The sequence below is a fragment of the Canis aureus genome, chromosome 38 (assembly GCF_053574225.1).
Source record: "Canis aureus isolate CA01 chromosome 38, VMU_Caureus_v.1.0, whole genome shotgun sequence".
In the NCBI taxonomy this organism is placed as follows: domain Eukaryota; kingdom Metazoa; phylum Chordata; class Mammalia; order Carnivora; family Canidae; genus Canis; species Canis aureus.
In genome coordinates, this window is record NC_135648.1 from 14,027,531 (window position 1) to 14,043,926 (window position 16,396).

The 16,396-nt window shown below is 35.1% G+C and overlaps 1 long non-coding RNA gene and 1 pseudogene across 16 annotated transcripts in view; one reads left to right on the plus strand and one right to left on the minus strand.

Annotated features, from left to right (window-relative positions):
* Positions 1-8,767: 8,767 nt before the first annotated feature.
* LOC144307444 (proteasome subunit alpha type-1 pseudogene) lies at positions 8,768-10,623 on the minus strand (annotated as a pseudogene). Its single transcript, XR_013374316.1, has 2 exons — positions 10,572-10,623; positions 8,768-9,934 (listed from the first exon to the last, which is right to left on the minus strand). The product of XR_013374316.1 is annotated as a proteasome subunit alpha type-1 pseudogene (transcript).
* A 60-nt stretch (positions 10,624-10,683) lies between these two features.
* The window catches only part of LOC144307445 (uncharacterized), a 478,537-nt gene continuing 472,824 nt past the window's right edge, over positions 10,684-16,396 (plus strand). For 4 of the 15 annotated variants that reach the window (XR_013374318.1, XR_013374319.1, XR_013374329.1 and 1 more), the window contains exon 1: positions 10,684-11,073. This is a non-coding gene — a long non-coding RNA (uncharacterized LOC144307445). The remainder of the gene's footprint in view (positions 11,074-16,396) is intronic. The other 11 variants (XR_013374322.1, XR_013374326.1, XR_013374324.1 and 8 more) reach the window with 5 other exon arrangements.

Below are 16,396 nucleotides of genomic sequence, written 5' to 3' on the forward strand. Positions count from 1 at the left end.
GTTAAACAAATACCACTATTTAGTTTGAGTAAGAAAATATTAAAGAAAACCTTACCTTATCAGATTAATTTGATAGTTACATGCAGGATAAATTATAAGGAAGAGCTAAAGGCAGTTAGAAAACTTCTAAACCATTTAAAACATGTTTCTAAGGTTTTATTTATTTATTCATGAAAGACACAGAGAGAGGCAGAGACATAGGCAGAGAGAGAAGCAGGCTCCCTGCAGGGAACCTGATGTGGGACTCGATCCCAGGACCCTGGGATCACCACTCAAGCAAATGGCAGATGTTCAACCACTGAGCCACCCAGGTGCCCCTAAACCATTTAAAATTAGTGGTTACTCAGAGCAGAAGAGAATGGAAATAGTGTGTCTGTATGACTTTGTGTATTGTGAGTAAATAAAGCTAACAGATGCAACAATGTGAAGGAAGAATTCACAAGTCATTACAACAGAGTATAGGTTGCAATGGAGAAGAACACAACAAAAATTATATTTGATACTGGATAATGGCAAAGCACATAAATCAGACGTTCAGGAGGTGTTCCATTTCACAGGGAGAGTGAACTGGTTTTAGATGCACTGAATTTCATCTGTTCTTGACATCTCGAAATGAAATTAACAACCAAAAGAGAATTGTGGCCCTTCATATGCAGACTGAGATAGCAACAGGAATAAGTAATGAGAATAATGGAGACTCTCAAGACACCCTATTTAATTTTAAATAAAATTTAAAATGATTGAAAAATAATTTCACAGATGTTCAAAGTGTGTTCTTCCCTTGAGACTGATTTGTAGACTCACTGGCTTAATCACATTACATGTTGAGCTAGTTAATATATAAACAGCATTCCAGCAAGAATTCAAAGCTTTCTTGCTTAAACTCCTAGCAAATAATTGCCAGAATGCAATTAGAGCTTATACTATTGAACTTTGAAGACTGAAGCCAGAAATGAGTAAATGTGTTTAGTTTAAATTTACCCATAGGATGTCAGTACTAGGCAGATGATTTAATTCTTTCTAAACTAGCTTAATATTACTTTCACTTTTCTATATCCTATATTTATGTCTAAGGCTAATTTTACAGAAATATGTGTATAAAATGAAACATTTATTTTTATAACTTTCTGTTAATCTTTACTCTTCTAAACTTACTAGTTCACATAATTATCTTTGTATAGGCTCTAATAATATACTTACAATTCAAATATATTTCCATATGAGTTATTAGTACTGTTTTTGTATACAAAATAGATATTTCATTTTAGCATCCTAACCAAAATAATGACTACAGTGACAGATTACTTTTCTTAGGCATGGATTTTAAATTATTAAATTCTTCAGTAATAATATCTTAAAATTTTACATCTGAACTTTAAAAAAAAAAAAAGATTTGTTTATTTTAGAGACAGAGCACACATAAGTGGGATGGGTAGTGGGGAAGGGAGAATCTCAAGTGGACACCGTGCTGAGCACAGAGCCTGATGCGGAGCTTCATCTCATAGTCCTGAGATCAGGACCTGAGCCAAAAACAAGAGTCAGATACTGAACCGACTGTATCACCCAAGCACCCCAAATTTTTATATGTTAATTTTGTAAATAGCCAAAAAGAGGAATATGAATTTGACTAAAAACAAGTAAAACATTAACTACATCTCAAAACATTCCATTCATATGCAACTGCAGTAGGCTTTAAAGATTTCCAAAAGATATTAATCCAATTTTTATATTTATATTAACAAAATGTATATCACAGAAATATAAATAAAAATATTACTATACACAAAAGATCTAAATTAATGTTCTATTTCAAAATTTTCTGATGAATATATATTTATTTATTTATTTATTTATTTATAAAAATATTTTATTTATTTATTCATGAGAGACACAGAGAAAGAGAGAGAGGCAGAAACATAGGTAGAGGGAGAAGCAGTCTCCTTGCAGGGAGCCCCATGTGGGACTCAATTCCGGGACTCCAGGACCACGCCCTGGGCCGAAGGCAGGCGCTAAACCGCTGAGCCATCCAGGGAGCCCCTCTGATGAACACTTAAAGGAACAGAATGGAATTCTAATTATTAAAGTACACACTAAAAAAGATAGTACAAAATGAACTTAATATAAACATATAGGAAATATGTTTAAATTAAATAAATTTTTTTTGAAAAAGGATATGTATAAATATTAAAATGAAGGGGTTATGAGACAATATTTCAGAAAACAGTATCATTCTACTCTAAATTAGCATTACAAAATTGCTAATTAAATACTTCATCTTATTTTATTTATTACTGTTACATTTACATAATTATGAAATGTAAAATCATCTGGGCTTTCTTTTTTGTTTCAATAATCAACAAATATTTATTGAATATCATGAACTTAGTCAATGACAGGTGATCTTGGATACAAAAATGATAAACACTCGATGTTTATAATTTAGTCCATAGAAAGATGTAAGAGAAAATTAAGAATGAAATATACTTTTCTGTTTTTTCTATATTGTACCTAACTTAATGTCTTTTAAGAAAGAGGTTTAGGTTAGATAAAAAGATGTAAAAAAAGTGAAAGTATAACTATTCCTGCATTGCACTAAAAGGTTGAATTAGTTTTCTAAGCCATATAACAAAAAAACACAAATTTAGTGGCTTAACACAATATACATTTGTCATCTCATTTTCCTTGGGTCACAAATCTAGGAACAGCTTAACTGGTACCTCTGCTCAGTTTCACAAGACTGACATCAAGATATTATCTGGACTGGATTATCATCTAGAGTTTGGGGTACTTTTCTTCATGCTTTAGCAGAAATCAGTTCTTTTTGGTGACAAGACTGAGGTCTTCAGCTCCCACAGTTGCCCCTCCCGAGGTAGTTCACCACAGTGATATTTGCTTCTTTAAGGCTGGCAGGAGAGCATTTTTCCAGCTTTGACTATTCTTTCAGATAATTCCTGGACCTCATCTTCCCAAAATATCCCTTTTGAATATCTAAAAATCAACTCAGTGGGACTTTATTTACAGTAGTTTCCCCTCATCTGTGGTCTTGCTTTCCAAAGTATCAGGTATCTATCTGGAAGCAGATGATCCCCTTCTGATTAATCATGAGAAAGTCATTGTATCCTAATGCAACATCATAATGCCTGCATCATTCACCTCATTTCATCTCACCATGTATTTTATCATCTCACATCACCATGAGAAGAAAGGTGAGTACAGTACAATAAGATATTTTGAGAGAGACCACCTTCACATAACTTTTATAACTGTTCTTTTTTATTAGAGCAAGATTGTTATATTGTTATAACTGTTCTATTTTATTAGTTATTATTAGTTGCTTACTGTGCCAATTAATAAATTAAACTTTATCACTGGCATACATGTGCAGGAAAATACATAGTATATACAGGGCTGGGTATTACCTGCAGTCTCAAGCTTTCACTAGGAATCTTGGAACATATCTCCTGCAGATAAGGGCGGGGGGGACTCAGCTACATCTGCAAAATGCTTTGACTTTTGCTATGTCTTGTCATTTAGAAGAAAATCACATCTTCTGTTCACACTCGGGGGAAGGGATTACACAAAACTGTGGATAATTGAGGACAGAAAATCAGCAATTGGGACACTTGGGTAGCTCAGTGGTTGAGCGTCTGCCTTTGGCTCAGGTTGTGATCCTGGGGTCTTGGGACCAAGTCCCACAACGGGCTCGCTACAGGGAGCCTGCTTCTCCCTCTACCCAAATCTCTGCCTTTCTCTGCGTGTGTCTCATGAATAAATAAAATCTTAAAAAAGAAAGAAAATCAACAATTTATTTTAGAATTCTCCGAACCATTATAGCAATAGGAGTAAGCGCGAACTTTAGATGTTCCAATCAGAGAACTGAAATAAACATGTTTAAACCATGAGTTTTATATTAAATTTCATCCTGAATGATTTATAATTTCAATAATGGTGATTGTACAATGTGGATTAAGAAGAAAACCGTAAGCTATAAATATCTCAGAAACTCAAGCTATATTATGATTTTCAATTTTTAAATTGCATTATTTGAATATTATGATTTTAAAGTCCTGTTTATCACATAAGCAAAACCTAACTTACATGTTTTTGCATTTTCTAATGGGCATTATTTATAGACTCATTCACTTATTCAACAAACATCCTATCTGAAGAATGCCTAAAAATGTATCAAATTCTTAAAAGCAAATATTCCAATATAAGGAGACTAAAGTCCCGCCCCTAAGGGATTCATAATCTAGTACCTATATACTACATAAACACACAATCATATTTCAGTGGAGTAAGCACTAGTGGGTTATTCAAGTCTGGTATAAAGGGGATGGTATGGAAAAGTAAGGTCTCCTCACTTTATCTTGAAGAAACACTCTTTGGATATTGAAAATATATAAAAATTAATACATATAAAGAAACATATAAAAAAAAGAAAAGAAACATATATGCACATATATTCTGTAGAAGAAAGGTGAATTTACTTAATATATTATTGTAAAGTTAGGGAATAGTCCCTAAGAACACCCTCACTTCTGACAATAATTGCAAGTCTGGGAGATGTCAAGACCCCCTCCAGTTTTGATAATTCATTTGAAGGACTCACTGACTTACTTAACGCTTCCATACCTACAGTTATAACTTCATACCTTGAAAAGATACAGATTAAAATCACACAGGACAGAGTTCAGAAAAGTTGCACATACAGAGCTTCCAGTTGTTCTCTCCCAGTAGAGTGATAGTAGTAAATTTTTTGGCAACAATAGGTGAAATTTGCAGAATATTGCCAACCAGGGAAGCTTACATGATCAGGTTTTATTTCAAATACTGATTACGACTACCACGTGGAGGATGACAGCAAAAATCTAAGTCTAGAAGTATGAATAAAAGCCAGGGAGAACATAAGAGTCTGAACTAACAACATAGTGGGGTTAGAGAAACACTGATAAACTTCAGATACGTATATTTAGTAAAGTCAATTAAAAAGAATCATAGGAGTAAAGGATGAGGAAGTAGGAGGAGGAGTCACAAATGAAGACAAGATTATGGGGCTGGCATGTTGCAGGGGTTGCAGATGATAGCACATGATGTTGATCAGCTGCAAACTATTTCTAACTCTTCTTTTCCACTTCTCATTCTAGAGTCTGAAAAGTCAAATGCTAATTTTTACACTCCATGATTCACTATATTTAGTTCTCCATCTTATGAATATGTCAGACTTGAGGCCAACATAATAAGATAAAAAAACAGTATTTTAATAGATCTGTGACCTTTATTGAATAATAATTGTTTTAAATTTATGAGTTACACAGTGATGTATATATTAATAGTTCAATGAACTTACATGGAGTAGAAATAAAATACTGACCTAGTTCATTGACCTTCATAGTTTTGAGGTTATGTGATCTAAACAGCTACAATTGCTTATAAATAGTAAGAATATTACAAAGTTTTAAATGGAATGTTATGGTGGAAAAGGGAAGCTTCAACATCTTAAGAGAGAAGTATTATGAGAAAACACTCTTTGGATATTGGAAAGATATATATATATATTTTTTTCCTAAGTGTCTTTGAATTAAAAATAACTTACATTTTTTTAGGGCTTACTATTTATAAGGCCATGGCATTTCTATGGAGTCACGTTACTTTAAGTCTTTTAATCCTTTCAATAAGAAATTAAACTGATACTATAATTATCTCCATTTTAAAGTTGAAGAAATTAATCATAGCCAACAAAAGTTAATCTTACAATTAGTTCGGGGGCAGTTCTGGTACAAGAATCTAAGTCTCTCAGACTCTAAGCCTACAGTCTTAACTTCTAGTTTGCTGCCTTCCAAACCAGCATGCATTTATTCAATAGGTAGGTTTACTAGATTTAGCAAATAAAAATACAGAACATCCAATGAAATTTGAACTTCAGATAAATAGTGAATAATGAATAATTTATAGTATAAGTATCTCCCATGCTAATACTTAGGATACACTTAATAGCCTTCCTCCCAAAATTGTTTATCTAAAATACAATTCAACTGGAATTTTCTATTTTTTCTGCTAACCCTACAAAATAGACTATAATTTTATAGTGAAGGCCTAGAGATCTGATCATGAATACCTGCACCTGAAAGAGAGTTCAGAGAAACCAAAGTCTGTGGGAGATCACAGATCATTTCTCAGCAAGCAGAGTTTCAAATGACTCGGCCGTTTATTGTGTCTCATAAATAAGAGAAAACTACACAAAATAATTATTTGAAGGGGGCATGTTTTGTATTCTACTAGACAATGTGCTGTGGTACAATGCATGGTGAGAGCAGTAGTGGTTCTATAGTCTTTAGTGGATTATATGTGTTTAGTCTTGGGGATCTTCTGGTTGCCTGTCTTGAGTAATTCTATTTTGTTTAGTGCTTACTTTTTACTTCGGTGTTCTAGTCTTTTACTTTAAAGTTGCAGTATTATGTATTAATGAGTCGAGGGTCAAGTTAAATTAAAAAGCTATTTAATTAATTCCTCAACACCATATTTTCACCATTCAGCAAATAAATGAAAAATATCAATTTTCTCCCTTATATCTTAGGTTATTACGTATGTCTAAGAATTGTGGAGGAAGGATACTGGTTAATATGCTAAATTGCTTTCTCCCTTGCTTTGTCTCTCTTGAGACTTTTTAATCTACTTTAATATATCTACACACCAACTTGCTACTCTACCAATTAACCATTCATTACCTAATTATCTCCTCCAGCTGAGAATTCCACTTCTTTAGAATAATTTTCCCCTTGTTATCATTCTTGTAACAGTATTATTTGTACTCTTTACTAAGTGATTTGTAGTAATTTGAATTGCATTCAAATAATTCAGCTAATTTACAGCAGGCATTTTTCAGTTTTCTTAGATTTTTGTTATTGCAATTGGTATGAAACAAATATACTCCCAATAAAAAGTTTGTTTGTTTTTTTTTTTTTAAAGTCTACATCAAATAGCCATACTGGTGTCCACACTAGCTCTCCCATTATAAAGGATAACTATTTTCAAGCAATGGAAACAAGCAGCACAAGGCTCTGGTACCCTTACAAAAGGAAACTCAAGAATCTGAGTTATTCCCAGCTATGTATCTGTGGATAATTTCCCACTCAACCACAGCTCAGAACTGGGACTCTATTTAATAGAGGATGAAATAAAACAAAACAAAACAAAACAAAAAAACAAAACAAACAAAAAAAAAAACCTGAGGAGAGAGTAATTAGTTTGAGGTAGGTTGAAGTGGGTGGAATCTGTGGGGTGAATCATAAGAGAGAGCAGCACTTTGCAAAATGGGAGTTTCATAGGTCAGGTTAAAACCCCTGCCTGTGTACAAGGGCTAAAAAATACACAAAATGAGACCCTCAAGTCTTAACAAATAACAGCCTCTGCAGGGGTGAATAGCAATGAAGCAGTGCTGGTTGGTCATGGGGAAGTTGTAAAAAAACGCAGTGTCTGGGGATATCCTGCCCCACCATTAGAGGGAGAGCTCTCATTAACATATAGCTGAGATGCCAGAAAGGCCTCAGAGTAAGAATCACACCTTAACAAAGCTGAAACCCAAGTGCTGAAGAAAATTCTTAGAGGTTATGAAATTTAAGTATTGCTCAGTTGCAGTAGGAAACACCTCCGGCTTCCCTTGGTCCACATCAACAAGGTACGAAAACAAGTCTAAATAAATTCAAAGGATCCATCAATGACTAAACTGCCAGCTTAAACAAAGAAAAAAAGTAGAAAAAGGTAACCGAATTCTGCATTTCTACAAGATAGTATCCACAATATCCAGTATTTAATAAAAAACAAGAACAAAAAACAAAACAACTATTATCAATAAGAGCCAAGATGATTCAGTGGGGAAAGTTCTCTTCAACAAATAATTGTGGGCAGCCCGGGTGGCTCAGTGGTTTAGCACCGCCTTCAGCCCAGGGCCTGATCCTGGAGTCCTGGGATCCAGTCCCATGTCAGGCATGGGTCATTACTTTCCATCAAAAGAAACCATGCACCTTTCAGCAGTTATTCTGTTTTCCTCCATTAGTCCACTTTTATTCTCTGCAGATTTTCCTATTCTACACATTTAATACAAATAAAAGCATACAATACACGTCTTTCATGATTGGCTTTTTTCATTCAGCATAGTCTTTTTAAGGTTCATCCATGTTGTAGTATCAATACTTCATTTGTTATACGCGTGCTTACAAAAAGGAGATATTCTTTTCTTTTTTTTTTTTAAGAATTTTATTTATTTATTCATGAAAGAGAGAGAGAAAGGCAGAGACACACACAGAGGAAGAAGCAGGTTCCATGCAGGGACCCCGACGTGGGACTCGATCCTGGGTCTCCAGGATCAGACCCTGAGCTGCAGGCAGCGCTAAACCACTGAGGCACCCAGGGATCCCCAAAAGGAGATATTCTTTATTTTGCCAAATGAAGTTATTAAATATACCCCAAACCCCTATTACATACATCTTAATTTTATAGACATTTTCACACACACACACACACACACACACAATTAGAGCATAATCTGTAATAAGGGGTTCCTAAAATTTCCTTAAACTTAGCTCCATGAAAAACAGCATTTTGTACTGTGGGCCGCTAAAAACTTCCGGTGACATTGGGAAAACTTGTGGCCATTCACACTCTGTGGGGTTCCCCTTTCTTCACCTGTAAACCACAAGCTGCACTAGATGACTCATCCCTTTTCCCATTCAGCCATCCAGGCACCCCTGTAAATCTGTAAATCATATTTCTTTTTTTTTTTTCACAGGCAGGTGAAACAATTTTATTTCACAGTTGTCTTTAAAACCACAAAGACACTATGTTCTTCATATAAAAACATTAGTACAGATAACTATACTTTCTAGAAAATGATTATATAGACCCTCTCAAAGAAAAATGCACACATTATATGGTTCAGACAAGTTACTTGGGAAAAACACATCTGGACCGATTCCTAAAACATACCAGAAGACCACGCTGCATCTTTTGGTTCAAAGTATAGATTACTGTCATCAGTAAGGGCTCCTGCATTCTTACATATTTGATAATACACATGTAGACTGGTTTGTGACTTAATGCTCCATTGGTTCATCAGCCTTTTCTGCAGGTTCATCAGCAGGTTGAGCAGGCTGTGCCTTTCTCTGTGGTCTTTCTTCAAGACCTTCCAGGAACGGAGATACATCATCATCATCATCATAAATCGTAAACTCCAAGTCTTTACCAACAATTCCAATGGAAACATTCTTTGTAGTTAGGTCCTGTTCTGCCGGAAGTGTCTCTCGTAAGGCACGCAGACCATGTTTAACCAGTTCATTCAAATTGCACTCCATAAACCCAGACATATGTCTCTCCAAGTAAGTACGAGCTGATTGAGAACGGGCTCCAATGGACATGGCTCTACAGTCAAAATAGTTGGCAGATGGACAGGTTTGGAAAATGTGAGGGCCCATATCATCATAACCAGCAATAAGCAGTCCAACACCATATGGTCTCCGGCCATACCGTTGTGTTGGTATCTGGGTCTTGCTTCTAATTAGAGATACAGACGAGACACAGGAAGAGGTCTTTCAAATACAAATCTGGAATCCAAACACTCCTGGCGCATAAAATTACACAACAGTCTAGCATCAGCAGTAAGTCCCGCAATTGAGATACCAATATGGTTATCAACATGGAGAATTTTCTTCTGCTGAGCTGCAAGCTCTGACTGTGCTGTCTTCAACGCACCCAACACTGCATGGGTTTTTGATTTCAGACCAAGTGTGGCTGAACCTTGTTTGACAGCTTCCATTGCGTATGCAATTTGATGAATCCTGCCCTGAGGGCTCCAAACAGTGACGTCATCGTCATACTGGTTGGGAAACATGGTTCCGGCGCGGGTCTGGCTGCGGCCTCCAGCAGAGGTGGCGGCTTCCTATAAATCATATTTCTGATAAGAAGCTTGTGTCCAGAATGTATAAAGAATTCTTACCACTTAATAAAAAGACAGATCACTCCTTTAAAAAATAAACAAAGGCTCCAAATAGGTATTTCTCAAAATATCTCAAAAAGGCCAGCAAGAACAACAACAACAAAAAAGATGCTCAACATCATTAGCCAGCAAATGCAAACCCAAACCACAGTGAGACACAATTTCACATCCCCTAGGATGGCCATGATTTAAAAATAAATAAATAAATAAATAAATAAATAAAAATAAATAAATAAATAAATAAATAAATAAATAAATAAATAAAAATTAAAAAAAGATGGATAACGAGTGAAGATATGGAGAAATTGAAACCCTCATACATTGCGGGTAGAAATGTACAATAATGCAGTATCTTTGGCAAAAAGTTTGGCCATTTCTCAAAAATTAAACATGGAATTATCTTGACCTCGCAATACCACTCCTAGCAATGTACCTAAGAGAAATAAAGTGGAGGTTCGGAGACACTTACACAGGAAGGCTCATAAATACAACAATTACGAGTAACCTTCACAAAGCAGAAACAACCAAATGTCCATGAATGGAGAAGTAAAGAAAATATCGAGAAGAAAGTATCGAGTACCTGTGGAGAGCACACCTGCTCTCAAAAAGGATGGAGGACGAGGCCTCGCGCTTGCGCATCAGGTGCCCCTGAACGGGCGCGAGATCTCGCGGGATCTCAGGCACGTGTCGAGTTACCCACAAGGCTGTGCTCTCGGGACCGGAAGCACCGCTGGGACCTGGAGTTTTGAGACCTGGCGCCAGGCCCTGCCCTGACCGGGTGAGGTGGGCGAGGAGTGATGGCCGGGATGGTGTGAAGACACGGTCAGAAGTCCGAGGAAAAGAGGCCCGCTCTTTCACGGAGTTCGTGGGGGCACCGAGGGTGCGTTCTGCCGTTAGTTCTGCCCCGAAACTGCCCGCAGCCCGGCCCCTCCCTCGCCGTGCAGTGCGGCAGCATCTTAGGGGTCATCTTAGGGGTTTGCCGACGTCTGGTCTCTTCCTCCTGCGGGCCTCGCCTTGTCTCCGCGCCGCTTGGCCCACTCGGGATTCTGCGGAAAAGCCGGCACAGCAGGCTGGTCTCCAAGGTAAATTCCCCCGACCTTAGCGCGGGACCGCCGTGCAGGTGCCTGGTTTCCAGTTGATCCTTGCCCACCCCCGACCTGGCTGGCGAACCCTTCCAAATGCCACCCCTTTTGTGAAGCCCGGCCCTAAAACACTACGACGTACCCCTCTCTGAGCCCACCCGCCCATCCGCCTTTATATACAGCGTTTTTCCTTTTGAACTTTCTTTTGCGACCTCAGCCTAGTCCACCACTGTTTGGAATTTAAAGCAACTAGGAAATGTGAATTTACTGATGAAAGACTATAAAATTATAGATTGGTTAAAAGCCATCATGCTGAGCATAGTGCCAGGCACGTAATGGGTGTATTAAAAAACAAATTTTTTTTTTTTTAGATTTAAAACAATTAAATTTAAAAATTAAAAAAAAAAAACAGTTTAAGAATACATAAATGGAAAAAGGGAGGAGTCATCTAGTGCAGCTTGTGGTTTACAGGTGAAGAAAGGGGAACCCCACAGGGTGTGAATGGCCGCAAGTTTTCCAAATGTCACCGGAAGTTTTTAGTGGCCCACGGTATGAAATGCTGTTTCTCATGGAGCTAAGTTTAAAAAATTTTTAGGAACCCCTTGTTGTGGATTATGCTCTAATTTTTTTTTTTATGTGTGTGAAAATGTCTTTATAAAATTAAGATGTATATAATAGGGGCTTGGGGTGTATTTAAGAACTTCATTTGGCAAAATAAAGAATATCTCCTTTGGTAAGGAACCCCTATAACAAATGAAGTATGGATATTACAACATGGATGGACCTTAAGAATACTAGGCTGAATGAAAACTAGACATAAAAGACGTGTATTGTATGGTTATGTTTGTATTAAACGTATAGAATAGGAAAATCTGCAGAGAATAAAAGTGGATCAATGGAGGAAAACAGAATAACTGCTGAAAGGTGCATGGTTTCTTTTGATGAGAAGTGTTGGAAATATTCTTAAATTGATCATGGTGGTGGCATAACTCTGTTAAGTGTACTAAAAACTAAAAACAGTTGTCCTGCTCACTTTTAATAAATGGTTTAATTATATTGTATATTAAATTTAACTCAGTAAAGCTGTTACCCTCCCATCAATGATATTACAAAGAAGCAAAAGAATCCATGTAATCCCTAGACAGGGAAAAACAGTTAATAAACAACAATCTGAAATGGTACAGAGATTAGACTACACATTTAAAGCATCCATTTTAAGTAACTTAATTAAACGAAAAAAATGTCTAAATTAATTATAAGTGCTAATCTCATCAGATAGAAACAATAATATTCAATAGAAAATAAATTCTGGAATTACCTAAAATTATAGAAGAAAGAGCCAGTAGATTGAGCACAATTATCAATTATCAATTTGAAGAACACAAGGGTAATGAAGAAAAATGAACAGTTTTAGAGACCTGAGTAGGAAAATACCACATAACACATCAGGATAGAGAAAACATTTTGGGAAAAAAAGTTAAAACTTTAAAATTCTATGAAAATTACATTTGGGTTACAGCAGCTGAGCAAGCCACAAGAGGCATAAATATAATCACCAGGCACATTGAGGAAAGTTAGTCAAACTGTAGAAAATCAATTAAAATCTTAAAACCAACCATAAGGAAAACAAAATTTCGTACAGGCAAACAATGGTAAGAATTATTACTGACTTTTCATCAATAACAGTAGAGCCAGAAATAACTAATGATATGTTTAACACACTGATGAATTTATAATATGTAGAGGTAAAAGATAAGACAACAATAACAAAAAGATATGAGATATTAAATAGAGTACTGTTTAAGTTGATTATATTTGCAAAGACGAAAGTGGGAATTTGAAAATAAGGCTATGACACGAGGGAGAGAATATAAATTATTTGTGTGAAGATGACTAAGAATCTTAGAGATTTAATTCTTGGACAGAGTTCTAGTATTAATCGAGGCATTGGGTAGGAAGTACAGACTACATCAGTGAACAAGATAGGCTTTGTCCTTGTTCTAAGTAGAGACAAAAGCAGAAGGCCATACATAGTGAAGAATCTTGTAAGGAAAACAATTATACTGATGTTTAATTAAATAGAGTTGACATAAGTAATATGGAATATTACAGTGTAGAATTTGATAGCGATTATGTGGAGAGTTATTTTTATAGTGATACAAAGCAAGAGGATGTTCTATAACATTTAGCAAATTTTTCCATAATGATGTTTATATTTTGTTTTATTCCCAATTTATAGTGAGCTTCTTTGAGCTTCTTTATTCACCTTTGGATCTGTTTGCTATACCTAGCCCTGTGTCTGACACAGCACAGAGTACACCTTCAAAGATCATGTTGTTTTTTGGGAGTCCTGGGTGACTCAGCGGTTGAGCATCTGTCTTTGGCTCAGGGTGTGATCCCAGAGTTCCAGGATTGAGTCCACAGCAGCCTCCCCGCGAGGTGCCTGCTCCTCCCTCTCTTATATCTCTGCCTTCTCTCTGTCTCTCATGAAGAAATAAATAAAATCTAAAAAAAAAAAAAAAAAAAGTTTTTAATAAGAGAGGTAAATTCCATAATACAATAACTCATAGACAGGCTGTGGCTTTATGTCAGCTCTTAAATGATAGGGAAGTTAATATTATCTGGATGGAGAATAACGTCCAGGTATATTTTCAAGATACCCAGTTTTGAGGTGAAACCTAGAAACATCATACTTTCTATAGTCCTGGTTCTTAAATGTCCTTTCATGTTAATAACTTTAAGTATTAGGAGAAATTTGATCTCCTAGCATTCAGGAAACTTTATGGTGTTTCTTTGTGAAGAATAGATATTCTTATTCTTATTTAGCTCAATTTTAATTATTAAGTAACAGTGAATGATATTTAATTTTTCAAAACATGAGAACTAGATGCCTGATTATTGTTTTATGTGTTTTCATTTGGCTACCTTAGTGATATATTTATAATATATAATACTATTTTTTAAAAGATTTTATTTATTTATTCATGAGAGACAGAGAGAGAGAGAGAGGCAGAGGCATAGGCAGAGGGAGAAGCAGGCTCCATGCACCGGGAGCCCGATGTGGGATTCGATCCCGGTCTCCAGGATTGCCCCTGGGCCAAAGGCAGATGCTCAACCGCTGAGCCACCCAGGCGTCCCTAAAAGTCCAACTTTTTATGTAATTATATTCTATTTTATTTTATAATGTAGTATAGAGAATAATATAAGGTATATATTACCATACTACTTTTAATTATGCATTCCTTGAATTACCATTGTTTTATAAGATTCTTTTTTCCCCATTGGTCTTTTGAAATTAGATGTTTGAAAGAAAAACAATTTTCATCTCAAAGTTCTCTGTTTCAGATGATTGGCTATTTCTATAGCATAAAGTGATATCAATAAATTTTTCTGATTCCAATAACTAATTTTAACACATTTATTTTATTATGTTAACATAGTTAATTTTGGTTTTTTTGGAACTGTCAGAAAGAAAGGAATTTGTTCAAAATTTTTTAAATGTTTAAATTGAATCTATTAACACAACTAGCAAACATATGGCAAAGCAAAATGTTTACATTTCAGCAAAATTCTTTCCTCTTTTCAAATCTTAGCAATGAAATACAGTTTTTAGTTACGTAATACAAAAGTGATTGCCATACATTTGACTGAAAAGTAAATGAATGGCTGGGGGCATTGATATTATATAAAACCAAATCTTCACTACTGGATTATTTAAATTTATAACAATCAAGTTAGTAGTTTTAATTACTAATCCATAGGCAATAAATCTGTCATATCCACTAATTTATATAACAGTATTTGTAGAGTCTTTACGATTATACTAGATAATAAAAACTCAAAAGTAAAACAATCCTTGCTCTAAAAATATTTTTACAATTTTGTCTGAAGAATATTCTTTTAAAGAAAGAAAAAATAAAATATGATAACTGCAGCAGTAGGGTTGTGTGGTGTAAGCTCAAAATAGGTATGGTTTCCAAATTCATATATTTATAACCATCAGTGTTGCATAGCTTGTAATCTGAGGATGGTTGAGAGATACAGAGATGGCATCAGTATTTTGATTTGGGGCTGTCAAAAGAGTTTAGAAATATCTCTTGATACATAATCATAAAGAATATACATCTCCAGGGATACATCAATCTGAGTGTATATCAATATGAATCATGAAAGAAAAATAATATATTCTATCTATGATGTAATTTCTAGCTAAATTGTTTTCTTTTTTGTAAATCTCAAAATTATGAAAAGAAAGCCACATCTTGGTTAGGGTTTATTAGAGAAAACTCATTAGATGTTAACCTTCCTGAAGGTAGAAGCCATGCCTAAACATTCTCTGTCAGGTATCAATAAACTTTTTCCTAAAGGACTTGGGAGTTAATATTTTTGACTTTGTGGGCCATATGTTGTCTATTGCAGCAGCTATTCACTCCTGCTATTGACCAAAAGCAACTGTAGACAAATGAACAAATTGGTGTGTCTGGATTTGGCCCAGTGGCAAGCCAGATTTGATCCACTGACTAACTTTTCCACCTCTATTTGTGTATTCCCACAGCTAGCACTGTGATTGTATTTGCATTATCACTAAAACATTAGTTTTTCAACTAATAATGAAAAATTAAAAGAAACTTAAAGAAAATAGACACTATAAATCATTGGATTTGCTTCCTGGTGTATTTTCTGGTAAAATTATGTTCTTTAAATAAAAATTAGTAGAGGGATAAAAACAGTAAATTGTTTTAGAACAGCCTATCCCAAAAAGTGTCCTATGATCATTGATTCTGCAGAATGCTTAATTAGACATTTTGTCAAAAAGTGGTCCATGTTAAATTCAGTTTAATGAATGTCTCATACTAAACAAAGGTTAAGGTTAGAGGTTAGAGCTTTTGTCAAAATATTCACTGTAATATGGAAGAAATTATGTACTGTGGCATCTAAGAGAGGCCTGGATTACTATAAATGATTGCTCATACTTATTTTAATGCTACTTACAATTTCCAAAATCTTCTATATAGAAAAAACAGCAAGGATGATATGATATATATGGATAGTTTGGGGCTGCCTTATGTCAGTTACTTTACAAAGCTCATTGACTGATTTATGTACAATCATAAATAATCACTTGAAAAATGGAAAGGAAACACAGTTGTCTACAAAAGTGTGGTTACTTCTAAAATTATATGTGCATATACCAAATGTTTGATCAAGGAACAAAATACCTATTACATTACTTCTTTTGTCAACAATGAGAATATTTTAACTGGTATTTGCTTGGGTAGTAGACTATTATGCCATCTTTTTATTGGAAAATAAAATATATAAA